Source organism: Rhinoraja longicauda, chromosome 34, assembly GCF_053455715.1.
Source record: "Rhinoraja longicauda isolate Sanriku21f chromosome 34, sRhiLon1.1, whole genome shotgun sequence".
Classification (NCBI taxonomy): Eukaryota; Metazoa; Chordata; class Chondrichthyes; order Rajiformes; family Arhynchobatidae; genus Rhinoraja; species Rhinoraja longicauda.
This window is the reverse complement of record NC_135986.1, coordinates 22,966,310-22,979,873: the sequence shown is the minus strand read 5'-3', so window position 1 is coordinate 22,979,873 and position 13,564 is coordinate 22,966,310. Positions and strand designations below refer to the sequence as shown.

General features: G+C 45.5%; 1 protein-coding gene across 1 annotated transcript in view; it reads right to left on the bottom strand.

The window, feature by feature from the left end:
• dnajc4 (DnaJ (Hsp40) homolog, subfamily C, member 4) overlaps window positions 1–13,564 on the bottom strand; it is a 189,426-nt gene that overhangs the window by 104,330 nt on the left and 71,532 nt on the right. The gene's annotated exons all lie outside the window — the stretch shown is intronic.

Below are 13,564 nucleotides of genomic sequence, written 5' to 3'. Positions count from 1 at the left end.
ATCATATTTGATTAAAGGCCTTTGACCCAAAATATTAACTGTTTCATTCTTCATTGCCGCTGCGAGACGTACTAAAATATTTTCAGGATTTTCTGCACTTATTTCAGATTTCCAGCTTCTGGAGTAACAATTTCTATTGGATACTAGACCAAGAGGACCCGTTGGGCCCAAACCTCTCCTGCATTGGTGCAGCACCCTCTCCTCCCCCCCCCTCCCCCTCCAACCCCCTCCCTCCCCCTCCCCCTCCACTCCATCCCTTCACCCCCCCCTCTATCCTCTCTCCTCCCCCCTCCCTCCACCCCCCTCCCTCCCTAGGAGATAGATTTAAACTTTAAAATGTCAATAACTTAAAAAATGTGACACCGATTTCAATGAAACTTCTCCCATTAGCACCAAAGGGACAACGGTGAGTAAGGTGGGCCTAAAATTGTCACGCTATCGTGTACCGTTTTGGTTGTAGTTCAGTAACAAACAAACAAACAAACAAACAAACAAAAGTTTTAGTATATAGATGAAGTCTCGGACCTGGTGACATATTCTAAATTGTCTTTATTAGCCAACATACTTGGCTAATAAAGTATGATTATGATGATGATTATTATGATCAATTTTAATTTTAAGTTTGAGTTTTCTGCAAATTTAACATCAGAAGTGATACGAAACACTAGCAAAGACTAGAGAGCAGAGCTTTAAAGTCAGAGGTTTAAAGGAGATGTGCAGGGTTTGTTTTCTTCTTTTGCACAGAAAATGGTGGGTGCCTGGAACATGCTGCCAGACAATTAAGAGACTTTTAGATAGTCACATGAATATACAGAAATGGAGAGATATGGATCACGTGAAGGCATTGGTGATTAGTTTAACTCGGAACAGACATGATGGACCAAAGGGCCTGTTCCTGTGCTACACTGTTCTGTATTCTAGCAGAGGATATAAGGAGTTTAGTTTAGTTTAGAGATAGAGCACGGAAATAGGCCCTTCGGCCCACCGAGTCCGCGCCGACCAGCAATCCCCGCACATTAACACTGTCCCACACACTAGGGACAATTTTACAATTTCACCGAAGCCAATTAACCTACAAACCTGTACGTCTTTGGAGTGTGGGAGGAAACCAAAGATCTCAGAGAAAACCCACGCAGTCACGGGGAGAACGTACAAACTCTGTACAGGCAGCACCCGTGGTCAGGATCGAACCCGGTCCTCCGGCGCTGCAAGCACTATAAGGCAGCAACTTTACCACTGCGCCACCGTGCCGAGTTGTGTAACATACGAGCCACAAACTCAATGGACAGCTGAATGGGTTCAAGGAGCTGAATGGTCCTTTCTTGTTTCTATCTATCTAAGAGGCCAGAGTTAATAAGATAAGTAAATACACTTGATTATATAAGCAGTGAAAGCGGACAGCTTGTACACATCGCTGTACAGCTCTTTCAACAAACTGCATATAACTCATCTCTGCCAGGATCCATTCTTTGGAGTACTAGGCCCCTGATTTAAGACTTCAATAAGATAGCACAATCAATGACCTTGAATTACTTCAGGCACTAATTTGAAGAGCTATAAATTAACGCAGTGCAGAAAAATTCACATTAATTACACAAGAAACACAAAATGACAATAAAACAACTTTCTACTCATACACAGCAAGGCTTGCTCACACAACTGCGATGGACTGTGATGATTTGGTACCATGTTTTGTGCTACCTGAACACAGGCACATCCCCTACTCTAGTAAACCAAACTCTTCCTTTCCTCCTCTAAGACACTCCTCGAAAACTGAGACCAGGGTTCGGGCCACTTGACCTGATACCTCTGGGGAAGTGTTTTTAGTCATTTACTACTAAGTACAAAACCAGCAACACTGAATGTAAAGAGCAACACTAAGAATGTGAAAGGCTTTGCACTGAGTTTAGAGATAGACAATAGACAATAGGTGCAGGAGTAGGCCATTCGGCCCTTCGAGCCAGCACCGCCATTCAATGTGATCATGGCTGATCATTCCCAATCAGTACCCCGTTCCTGCCTTCTCCCCATACCCCCTGACTCCGCTATCCTTAAGAGCTCTATCTAGCTCTCTCTTGAATGCATTCAGAGAATTGGCCTCCACTGCCTTCTGAGGCAGAGAATTCCACAGATTCACAACTCTCAGACTGAAAAAGTTTTTCCTCATCTCAGTTCTAAATGGCCTACCCCTTATTCTTAAACTGTGGCCCCTTGTTCTGGACTCCCCCAACATTGGGAACATGTTTCCTGCCTCTAACGTGTCCAACCCCTTAATAATCTTATACGTTTCGATAAGATCTCCTCTCGTCCTTCTAAATTCCAGTGTATACAAGCCTAGTCGCTCCAGTCTTTCAACATATAACAGTCCCGCCATTCCGGGAATTAACCTAGTAAACCTACGCTGCACGCCCTCAATAGCAAGAATATCCTTCCTCAAATTTGGAGACCAAAACTGCACACAGTACTCCAGGTGCGGTCTCACTAGGGCCCTGTACAACTGCAGAAGGACCTCTTTGCTCCTATACTCAACTCCCCTTGTTATAAAGGCCAACATTCCAATGGCTTTCTTCACTGCCTGCTGTACCTGATGCTTCCTTTCAGTGACTGATGCACTAGGACACCCAGATCTCGTTGTACGTCCCATTTTCCTAACTTGACACCATTCAGATAATACTCTGCCTTCCTATTCTTACCACCAAAGTGGATAACCTCACACTTATCCACATTAAACTGCATCTGCCATGCATCCGCCCACTCACACAACCTGTCCAAGTCACCCTGCAACCTCATAGCATCTTTCTCACAGTTCACACTGCCACCCAGCTTTGTATCATCTGCAAATTTGCTAATGGTACTTTTAATCCCTTCATCCAAGTCATTAATGTATATTGTAAATAGCTGCCACGGGAACAAAGTGTACTAACTGTATGGAGATGGTACGTTCTACCTGTGACCCCGTGGGCTTTCTCCAGGTGCTCCAGTTTCCCCTCACATTCCAAAGACATGCAGGTTTATGGGTTAATTGGCTTCTGTAACTTGTTCTTAGCATGCAGGATAGAACTAGTGTATGGGTGATAGACACAAATAGATGGAGTAACTCAGCGGGTCAGACAGCATCTCGGGAGAAAAGGAATAGGTGATGTTTCGGGTCGAGACCCTTCTTCAGACTGAGGGTCAGGGGACATCTGGTCAGCATGGACTTGGCGGGTCGAAGGGCCTCATCCCTGCTGTATCTCTAAACTAAACTAAACTAAATCAGTCATGACCACATTGAATGATGCATGGGGCTGAATGCCTGTTATTATTCTTTTTACTTTCATGTTCTTAAATCATATTTATACATTTGAGCAAAGTTTTTTGTGATATTAAGGAGAAACTAGACCAAGTGGACCCATTGGGCCCAAACTTCTCCTGCATTGGTGCAGCACCCTCTCCTCCGCCACTCCCCCTCCCCTCAACCCCCCCTTCCCCTCTCCCCTCCACTCCCCCCTCCCCTTCCCACCATCCCCCCCTCCCACCCTCTCCCATCCTCTCCCCCCCTCCTCACCTCCCTCCCCCCTTCCCCACCCCCCACCCCCCCACTCCATCCCCCTCAACCCCCCCTTATCCTCCCTCCTCCCCCCCTCCCTGAAATTCCTGATAAAAACTGTTGCATTTGGCACTGAATTGATCATTTACAAGATTGACAAGATTGGAGACTGGGGTTGCGATCCAAAACGCGTTGTTTAGTAGGCACCTTAATCTCACTTTGAGTGCAAACACCTCACACATACTGACTGCAAGTCCATTCACCACTGGCCTCTCATGATCAAAGCACGCCAGCTGTTCTCTGGAATTAAACCAAAGCGACAACTTATGTACAGGTCTTTCCTCTTCATTGAACTTTAGTACGTGTGAAGCTCCCAACACGGCAATCACTACTTGTCAAGTCACTTCTGGTGAAAGTAGACACAAAATGCTGGAGTGACTCAGCGGGGACAGGCAGCATCTCTGGAGAGAAGGAATAGGTGACGTTTCGGGTCAAGACCCTTCTTCTACCTGACACGTCCTTCTTTCCAGAGATGCTGCCTGTCCCGCTGAGTTACTCCAGCATTTTGTATCTATCTTTGATTTTTAACCAGCATCTGCAGTTCCTTCCTACACACTTCTGGTGAAAAGCAGCCTCCCTCCTTCTTCACCCTTTCTCTGGTCCTGAGACAGCTCCACATACACTGAAGAGTTCTGGGAGCTTAACTCTTAGCAGGCTACTTAATTATGTAGCTATCCCTAATTGAGCTTTTTCTTTGCTCTATCCCAGACGAAACAATGGAGGTTTTTGTCCTTACCGCTGAGCCTGAAAACTTCAACTACACATTCCACTCTGAGTAAAGCTTCAGTGCCCCCAATCTTCACTGCTTTTACAAATCACTCTCACCCTTTCGAACCTGACCACTTTCGTTTGCTTTGCACACCAACATGGAAATTACAGCAGGTGGTCCAGTTTGGTGATGGCCTCAATCTAGAGAGCCCAGGACTGTTTCTTCCCCTTTCCCCAGCCGTCTGTTGAAACCATATTTATACATTTGAGCAAAGTTTTTTGTGATATTAAGGAGAAACTAGACCAAGTGGACCCATTGGGCCCAAACCTCTCCTGCATTGGTGCAGCACCCTCTCCTCCGCCACTGCCCCTCCCCTCAACCCCCCTTCCCTCCACTCCCCCCTCCCCACCACCCCCCCCCTCCCCCCTCCCCCCTCCTCTCCCCTCCACACCCCCTCCCCTCCCCACCATCCCCCTCCCACCCTCCCCCCTCCTCTCCCCTCCTCTCCCCCCCTCCTCACCTCCCTCCCCACCCCCCACTCCATCCCCCTCAACCCCCCTTATCCTCCCTCCCCCCTCTCCCTAGGAGATAGATTTAAACTTTAAAATGTGAATAACTTAAAAAATATAACACCGATTTCAATGAAACTACTTCCACTAGCACCAAAGGGACGACGGTGAGTAAGGTGGGCCTAAAATCGTCGCGCTATCGTGTACCGTTTTGGCTGTAGTTCAGGAACAAACAAACAAACAAACGAGTTTTAGTGTATAGATGACAGCGCAGGCAGAAGTAAATCATTTCTGTTATTTGGGGATTCCAGGATTCAGGGGCAGAGTCCAAACCAAAGAGGCCGACCTTTCAGGAATCACGTCCACATAAGAGACGTGGTTTACAGTTGGAACTCTCATCGGCAAATGTGAATCATGCTGCGTCAATTATTAATTTTAAATATACAACTGATAAGATTTTTATAAACCAAAGGCATTAAGAAATACGAGGGACATGGCATAACAATGGTTCCAGGCGGTAGTTAACCTACTCTTATTGATGTTCCTACATATTTGTTTTAATTATCCTTTCAGACGGAATATGTCACTAGCCCTCTCGTTACGCCGTGCAATACAGGATTCGGTTTTCTTTTCTACACGCATTGTGTATCAATCATGCTGGATACAAAATAGTCATGCAACAACAAATAGTTGGAATAAATTCTGCCATCTGTTTATTCCAGTATGCTATGCCCTCGCCCTTTGTAATTTTAAACAACTTTACCGATCATCCCATTGGTGGTTTGTCCGAAAACAGTCCCAATTTTCCAAGGCAGTGGAGGCCAATTCTCTGAATGCATTCAGCGGGTAGTCCATAGAGCTCAGAGGACCATCGGAACACAGCTACCAGCCTTGGAGGGCATCTACAACACACGATGCCTCAGAAAAGCCACCAGCATCCACAAAGACTCTTCACACCCCTGCAACAGTCTGTTCGAACTTCTACCATCGGGCAGACGATACAAGGCCTTCTACGCCCGCACCTCCAGACTCAGGAACAGCTTCATCCCCAGGGCCATAGCTGCCATGAACTGGTCCTGCTGAGCCGGATGGTCACATGGCACAGTGAACCGGCACAGACCTACTTGCACTTTATTCTGTTTTAAAACTGTTCCAATTTGTTTAATCGGGTTGTTTAAATTAATACTGACTAGCTAATTCATTTATTGCATCGTAAGTGAGGCGCATTCCCAATCTCGTTGTACCCCTGTACAATGACAATAAAGATATATTGTATTGTATTGTAATGTATTGTAAGAGAGAGCTAGAGCTCTTAAGGATAATGGAGTCAGGGGGTATGGGGAGAGGGCAGGAACGGGGTACTGATTGAGAGTGATCAGCCATGATCACATTGAATGGTGGTGCTGGCTCGAGGGGCCGAATGGCCTACTCCTGCACCTATTGTCTATTGTTCCGATTGTGATTATGCATTTGGCTCGATTGTAACCATGTGTTCCATGTGCCACAAAGGCTTTTCACTGGACCTCGGTACATGTGAACTGCTTAGCTTGGTTTAGTTTGGAGATGCAGCATGTAAAAAGGCCCTGTGGCCCACCAAGTCCGTGCCGACCAACAATCGAACATACACTAATTTCACCCGACATACCAGAGGGAATTTACAGAAGCCAATTAATCTACAAGCCTGCACGTCTTTGGAATGTGTGAGGAAATCCACGCGGTCATAGAGAGAACGTACAAACTCTGTACAGACATTACCCGAGGTCAGGTTGAACCCAGGTCGAAGAATTGAGAACCAAAGCACATGGATTTAACGTGAGAGGGGAAATTTTAATAGGAACCTGAGGTGCAATTTTTTCACACAGAGCATGGTGGGTATATGGAACAAGCTGCCACAGGAGATAGCTGAGGCAGGTAATATAACAAAGACATTTAGTAGGAAAAAAACCTGCAGATGCTGGTTTAAATCGAAGGCAGACACAAAATGCTGGAGTAACTCAGCGGGTCAGGCAGCATCTCGGGAGAGAAGGAATGGGTGACGTTTCGGGGAAGAAGGGTCTCGACCCGAAACGTCACCCATTCCTTCTCTCCCGAGATGCTGCCTGACCCGCTGAGTTACTCCAGCATTTTGTGTCTAACAAAGACATCTGTCAGGTAAATGGATAGGAAAGGTTTAGAGGAATATGGGCCAAATGCAGGCAGGTGGGACAAGTGCAGATGGGGCACCTTGGTGAGTGTGGGCAAGTTCGGCCGAAGGGCCTGTTTCCAAGCGGTATGACTCTATGACTCTCCAATTAACTCTCTCTCTAATTGACTCCTATGACTCTCCAACAGTTATGCCTTTTCTCCTGCCCACTGGAAATGTAAATACAGCATAACCCTGATACACACACATGATAGAACTGAGAAGCATTTTTTTTACCAAGGTCTTTGCAAACTCTAGATTGAAATCTCTCTGTATCCCACTCGTTGAAACACGACATTAGGCAGCAAATTAGGAACAACGGTGAATAGTTCTTCGAAATGCTACATGAGATTTAGCGGATTGAGTGCTTTATGAGTTAAATAGTGGAGAATTAAGGTGCATTGTATGGTCAGATCGGGATTTAGCATTTAATTGTTGTGCTTTGGTCTGAAATTCTACACTAAACAAGTGAATAGGCAATATTTGCCATAATTGAGGGATTGTAGGATTGGATAGGAATTTGAGACATTCTCTAAGCAGCGATCTGTTAAATCTTGTTATTTTACTGCTTAGTCTTTCTCCAGTAAATATCATCATGTCAATGTAAAAAAAAATACCCCCGATTAACAGATGTCTAATGAGCCTGTGCAATATTCACGCCTCATTCGATGTATAGGTTGAAAACTCCCCATGTGCTTTCCATAATTGTTCTGCCAAATTCCTTGTCAGGGAACTCAACTTGCATTTCCCAAAGACCTGAAACGTGGTCACGCCTGACCCAAAGGTACCGTGCCCACTGTGGCTTAGTGAGTAGCACGTTTGCTTGCACTCCAGTCTGCGGATTCTGGGGTCGTGACTCACTAGTGAGGCTTGAGGACTTCATCTCAGCAATGAAAGAGTGCTGGAGAAGGTTCAGTCTTCCAGATCAGATGTTAAACCAAAGCTGAAGAAGGGTCCCAACCCAAAACGTCACCCGTCCATCTTCTACAGAGATGCTGCCTGACCCGCTGAGTTACTCCAGCGCTTTGTGTCCTTTTGTGTATTAACCAGCACCTGCAATTTTTTGTTTCTACTGTTTATACAAATGAAAGACTCAGCTTCTCCTAGGGCGGTCACGGTGGCGCGGTGGTAGAGTTGCTGCCTTACGGCGAGCAGCGCCGGAGACCCGGGTTCCATCCGGACTACGGGTGCTTGTCTGTACGGAGTCTGTATGTTCCCCCCGTGACCTGCGTGGGGTTTCTCCGAGATCTTTGGTTTTCTCCCACACTCCAAAGACATGCAGGTTAGTAGGTTAATTGGCTTGGTAAATGTACAAATTGTCCCTAGTGGGTGTGGGATAGTGTTAGTGTGCGGGGATCGCTGGGCGGCGCAGACCCGGTGGGCCGAAAGCGCCTGTTTCCGCGCTGTATCTCTAAACTAAACTCCCATCCTTCATATTAGAGCTGACAAGTCCCGACCCGAAACGTCACCTATTCATGTTCTCCAGAGGTGCTGCCTGACCCACTGTTACTCCAGCACTTTGCGTTTTGTTTTGTAATCCAACATCTACAGGTCCTTGTTTCTACAGACAAGCACTTATTGTTTCCCTCTTGTCTATTTTTTGGGACTTGCCTCTGTGGGTACTGACTTGTTCTCTGATAATTTAGCCTAGGACGCAAACGTGGACAAAATTAGTAAGTGCCATCAGCAGCAGAATCCCGTTGGATCGTTCCTGTTTAGCCCTGGGAAGCTCAGCTGATCGTTTGATCGTGAAACCCAGTTACTTTCAAGCTGGACCAAAGATCAAAACCCTGCCTCTCCCTGCTCCCCATTTTGCATTATCTTGAACTGCCACAGTTCCCTCCAAATATGGGGCTGCCTGCTTGGATCATATGCCGTCACCTTTATATCAAAGTGCAATAGCCGATGAGAAATATAGTTTACGAGTTAACAACAGTCTGCAAAGAGGATCACAAAGAGGCTCTAAATTCTGCACATTCTACATTCCCTTCTGGTTACTGCTGCTGGTGACAGGCACTGAGCAGCAGGTAAATGAACTGGAGTTTACTGCCGCCCATAAATGTCTGGCATCCTTGAAAGGGGAAAAGGAGGCTAACTTATGTTCATTTTCCAAAATGTTTTTACAGCCTGTATATTCTGCAATTCGGCCAACACCTAGTGCATTCACCCTACCGAGTAATTCCTGACCTTCGTATGTCGGGAACGCACTCACATAAATACAAATGTCTCGGCAGTGTTAGATATTGGATCACCATATCTAATGTATGTTGGGCCTTGTCACCACTGCTGCCCGTTATCAACGGCCCCAAATGTCTCTTCCCTTTCGGTGTGAAAATTTAACCCACTTCCTCATTTTGAACAATATCCAATAGTTCTCAGCCGGTCAGAAAGTTAGCATGGACGGAAATGCTAGAAACTGGGAAGAGATGGGTAGTTCGCAGTTATTGTTAAATATCACAGGATTTAAAAGTTAAGACTTTTAACAATATTAACACTGAATTTGAGGCGCCAGATACATGGTGATTCTTGTCTACCGCCTCAATTAATTCGACTTTCATTCATCAATTTATTTAATTCTTTAATTCATCAATTAATTAATGTATGAACTCGACTTCCATAGTGAGGCCCACCGGATATTGGAGGAACAACACCTCGTATTTCGCCTGGGCAGCTTGCAGCCCAGTGGTATGAACATCGACTTCTCCAACTTTAGATAGTTCCTCTGTCCCTCTCTTCCCCTCCTCCTTCCCAGATCTCCCTCTATCTTCCTGTCTCCACCCATATCCTTCCTTTGTCCCGCCCCCCTGACATCAGTCTGAAGAAGGGTCTCGACCCGAAACGTCACCCATTCTTTCTCTCCTGAGATGCTGCCTGACCTGCTGAGTTACTCCAGCATTTTGTGAATAAATACCTCAATGCAAACTCTGCAGCAGACACTCTTACCTGCAGCAGCACAATAGGTTTGCAAACACAGTTCTCAAAGATAATATGATTAATATACAAAAAAATTGTCCAATAAATAAAAACCCAATCTCGTGCAAAAACAAAACCCAAAGGTCTCCAGTGCAACCCTGGCAGTTCATAGTTCGGAGTTTAGTTGGAGTATAAGAAAATAACTGCAGATGCTGGTACAAATCGAAGGTATTTATTCACAAAATGCTGGAGTAACTCAGCAGGTCAGGCAGCATCTCAGGAGAGAAGGAATGGGTGACGTTTCAGGTCGAGACCCTTGTCGTAGTGTCCAATAGCCTGATGGTTCTTGGAATAGCCTAATGGTTCTAAATAGCCTCTACCCACTCCTCTTCATTGCATCCTTTCAGCATATCCTTCCATCCTTTTCACTTCTATTCACGTCAACTATTACTTGTTCTACCAGTTATCAGGCAACTGAACCATCCTGCCACAACTAGAGAGCAGTCCTGAACCATCTACATCAGTGGAGACCCTTGGACTATCTGTGATCGAACTTTACTGGCCTTATCCTACACTAAACGCTATTCATGTTATGAACTGCAGTTGTGGGTTTAAACCGAAGATAGACACAAAAGACTGGAGTAACTCAGCGGGGACAGGCAGCCTCTCTGGAGAGAAGAAATGGGTGACGTTTCAGGTCGAGTCTGAAGAAGGGTATCGACCCGAAACATCACCCATTCCTTCGCTCCAGAGATGCTGCCTGTCCCGCTGAATTATTCATATTATTCCCTTTATCATGTATCTTTGAATGGCTCGATTGTAATCATGTCTTGTCTTTCCGCTGACTGGTTTGCGTGCAACAAAAGCTTTTCACTGTATACGTGACAAAAAACTAAACTAAACTTCTCCTGACTTTCTCCTGTATTCTCCATGGTATTGGTTAGTGACAATCTTACGCCACCTTATTTTAGATCCCTCCAAAATGGAAAGCTAGTGGAACATATTTTTTCCTCATGCACCCTATCAAAACTTTATGATCTAAAATACTACTTTTAAGACACCCCTTTGTCCTTTTCTGAAGTAAGGAATTCAAATGGCGGCACGGTGGCACAGCGGTAGAGTTGCTGCCTTACAGCCAATGCAGCGCCGGAGACACAGGTTCGATCCTGACTACGGGTGCTGTACTGTACGGAGTTTGCACGTTCTCCCCGTGACCTGCGTGGGTTTTCTCCGAGATCTTCGGTTTCCTCCCACACTCCAAAGACGTACAGGTTTGTAGGTTAATTGGCTGGGCAAATGTAAAAATTGTCCCTAGTGGGTGTAGGATAGTGTTAATGTGCGGGGATCGCTGGGCGGCGCGGACCCGGTGGGCCGAAGGGCCTGTTTCTGCGCTGTATCTCTAAATTTAAATCTAAAATCTAAAATTTAAAGCCATAGTTTGAACTCCTGGCTGTTATGGTTAGGCAAGGGGTTTTAAATTGGTCTCGTCTCAAAAAGGCACATAAATAGCACAAAGAATCTGACGGGACGACAAGACCAAATGACAGATGTATTTGAGTGGCATAATTCATTGACAGCCACCTAAACAAACACACAAGCATTTGTGGTCAATTGTGGATTATTGCAACTGTTTTCGTCTCAATTGCACATGGGCTGGGGATATGTGTTTTTTTTTAAACAGCCACCAATTATGCCATTAGTGGTCAGTCATTAGCGTGAGAGCCACTTTGTGCTGAAGAGGCTTCCATTACTTCTGTTCCCGCAGAAACTTAAACATTCGCAAAAATGCCTTCACTGAAAGAGTGAGATAGGAGGTTAACAAAAAAAGCACAGGGATTCTGCTAGCTTTTAAAAAAACATTGCATGATATAGCGAGGCCAAACGTTCTCAGAACTGGCTGTGAGAATGCCACAAACTGATCTGCTGAGCTTTTGAAGGTAGACACAAAATGCTGGCGTAACTCAGCAGGTCAGGCAGCATCTCAGGAGAGAAGGAATGGGTGACGTTTCGGGTCGCGACCCTTCCTCAAACTGACGTCTGACCCGAAACGTCACCCATTCCCTCTCTCCTGAGATGCTGCCTGACTCGTTGAGTTACTCCAGCATTTTGTGTCTACCTTCAATTTGAACCAGCATCTGCAGTTATTTTCTTACACATGCTGAGCTTTTTGAACTGTTGATTTCACACGTAAGACTTTGTGACTTTACAACATGACTATGTCACATTATTCAGGACATTTTACGACTTACATAATCCAAGGAACATATCTACACGTTTACCGCACTCCCTACATTCACTTCAGAACCACTTTCTGCCAAATGTTGGTGCAGAGCGCATCAATGATTTATTACCAGTGAGTTACATTGATGGGCCAGTTATTCAGAATGAAATATCTTAAAATATATGAGCTCCAGTCACAATGGTAGCAGCTTGAAATTTGAATCCAACTTCAGAAAGTGACCATGAAACTACAGGATTATCAGAAAAACCCAGCTTGGTCACTCATACCGAAGAGAAAAACTGTCTTGTGCACCGACTCCAAGTCTCTACCTGTCTCCAATGGAATACAGAGGTGGTTCTGGGATGTTGCAGCAGGTTCTTTGTGACACACAATTATTTCTAGGGAAAGAAACGGCAGATGCTGGTTTAAATCGAAGGTAGACACAAAATGCTGGAGTAACTCAGCGGGTCAGGCAGCATCTCGGGAGAGAAGGAATGGGTGGCGTTTCGGTCCCGAGATGCTGCCTGACCCGCTGAGTTACTCCAGCATTTTGTGTCTACACAATTATTTATTTCAGTGGGGGAAACCAGAATATGGGCACGCACAATGATCCAGATAGCTGTCTCTAGATACAACTGTGAACCAGAAAACACTTCCTGCATTTCGCCCACCCTTCCTCCAATGCTGTTGTTCCAACAATAGCTAATGCCTCATCAATCAAACCATGTGAAAATGCACCTGACATTCCACACAAATTGAATTGGAGCCAGGGCAAACAACTGTCCAGAGTGGCTGTGATTTACACCAACACCTGCCTGCTGAGATAATTTTAAAAAATCCTTCCCATTTACGCAGAGCTTTTCACAATCTCAGGACAGTAGTGGAGCACTTTACTAACAACCTATAGAGATGCCCGTTGGGGAATGTTGCCGACTAGCTCACTGTAGACTGCTGGAGTAGACAAAAGACAATAGACAATAGGTGCAGGAGGAGGCCATTCGGCCCTTCGAGCCAGCACCGCCATTCAATGTGATCATGGCTGATCATTCTCAATCAGTACCCCGTTCCTGCCTTCTCCCCATACCCCCTGACTCCGCTATCCTTAAGTGCTCTATCTAGCTCTCTCTTGAATGCATTCAGAGTATTGGCCTCCACTGCCTTCTGAGGCAGAGAATTCCATAGATTCACAACTCTCTGACTGAAAAGGTTTTTCCTCATCTCCGTTCTAAATGGCCTACCCCTTATTCTTAAACTGTGGACCCTTGTTTTTGGACTCCCCCAACATTGGGAACATGTTTCCTGCCTCTAACGTGTCCAACCCCTTAATAATCTTATACGTTTCGATAAGATCCTCTTATCCTTCTAAATTCCAGTGTATAGAAGCCTAGTCGCTCCAGTCTTTCAATAGACAATAGACAATAGGTGCAGGAGGAGGCCATTC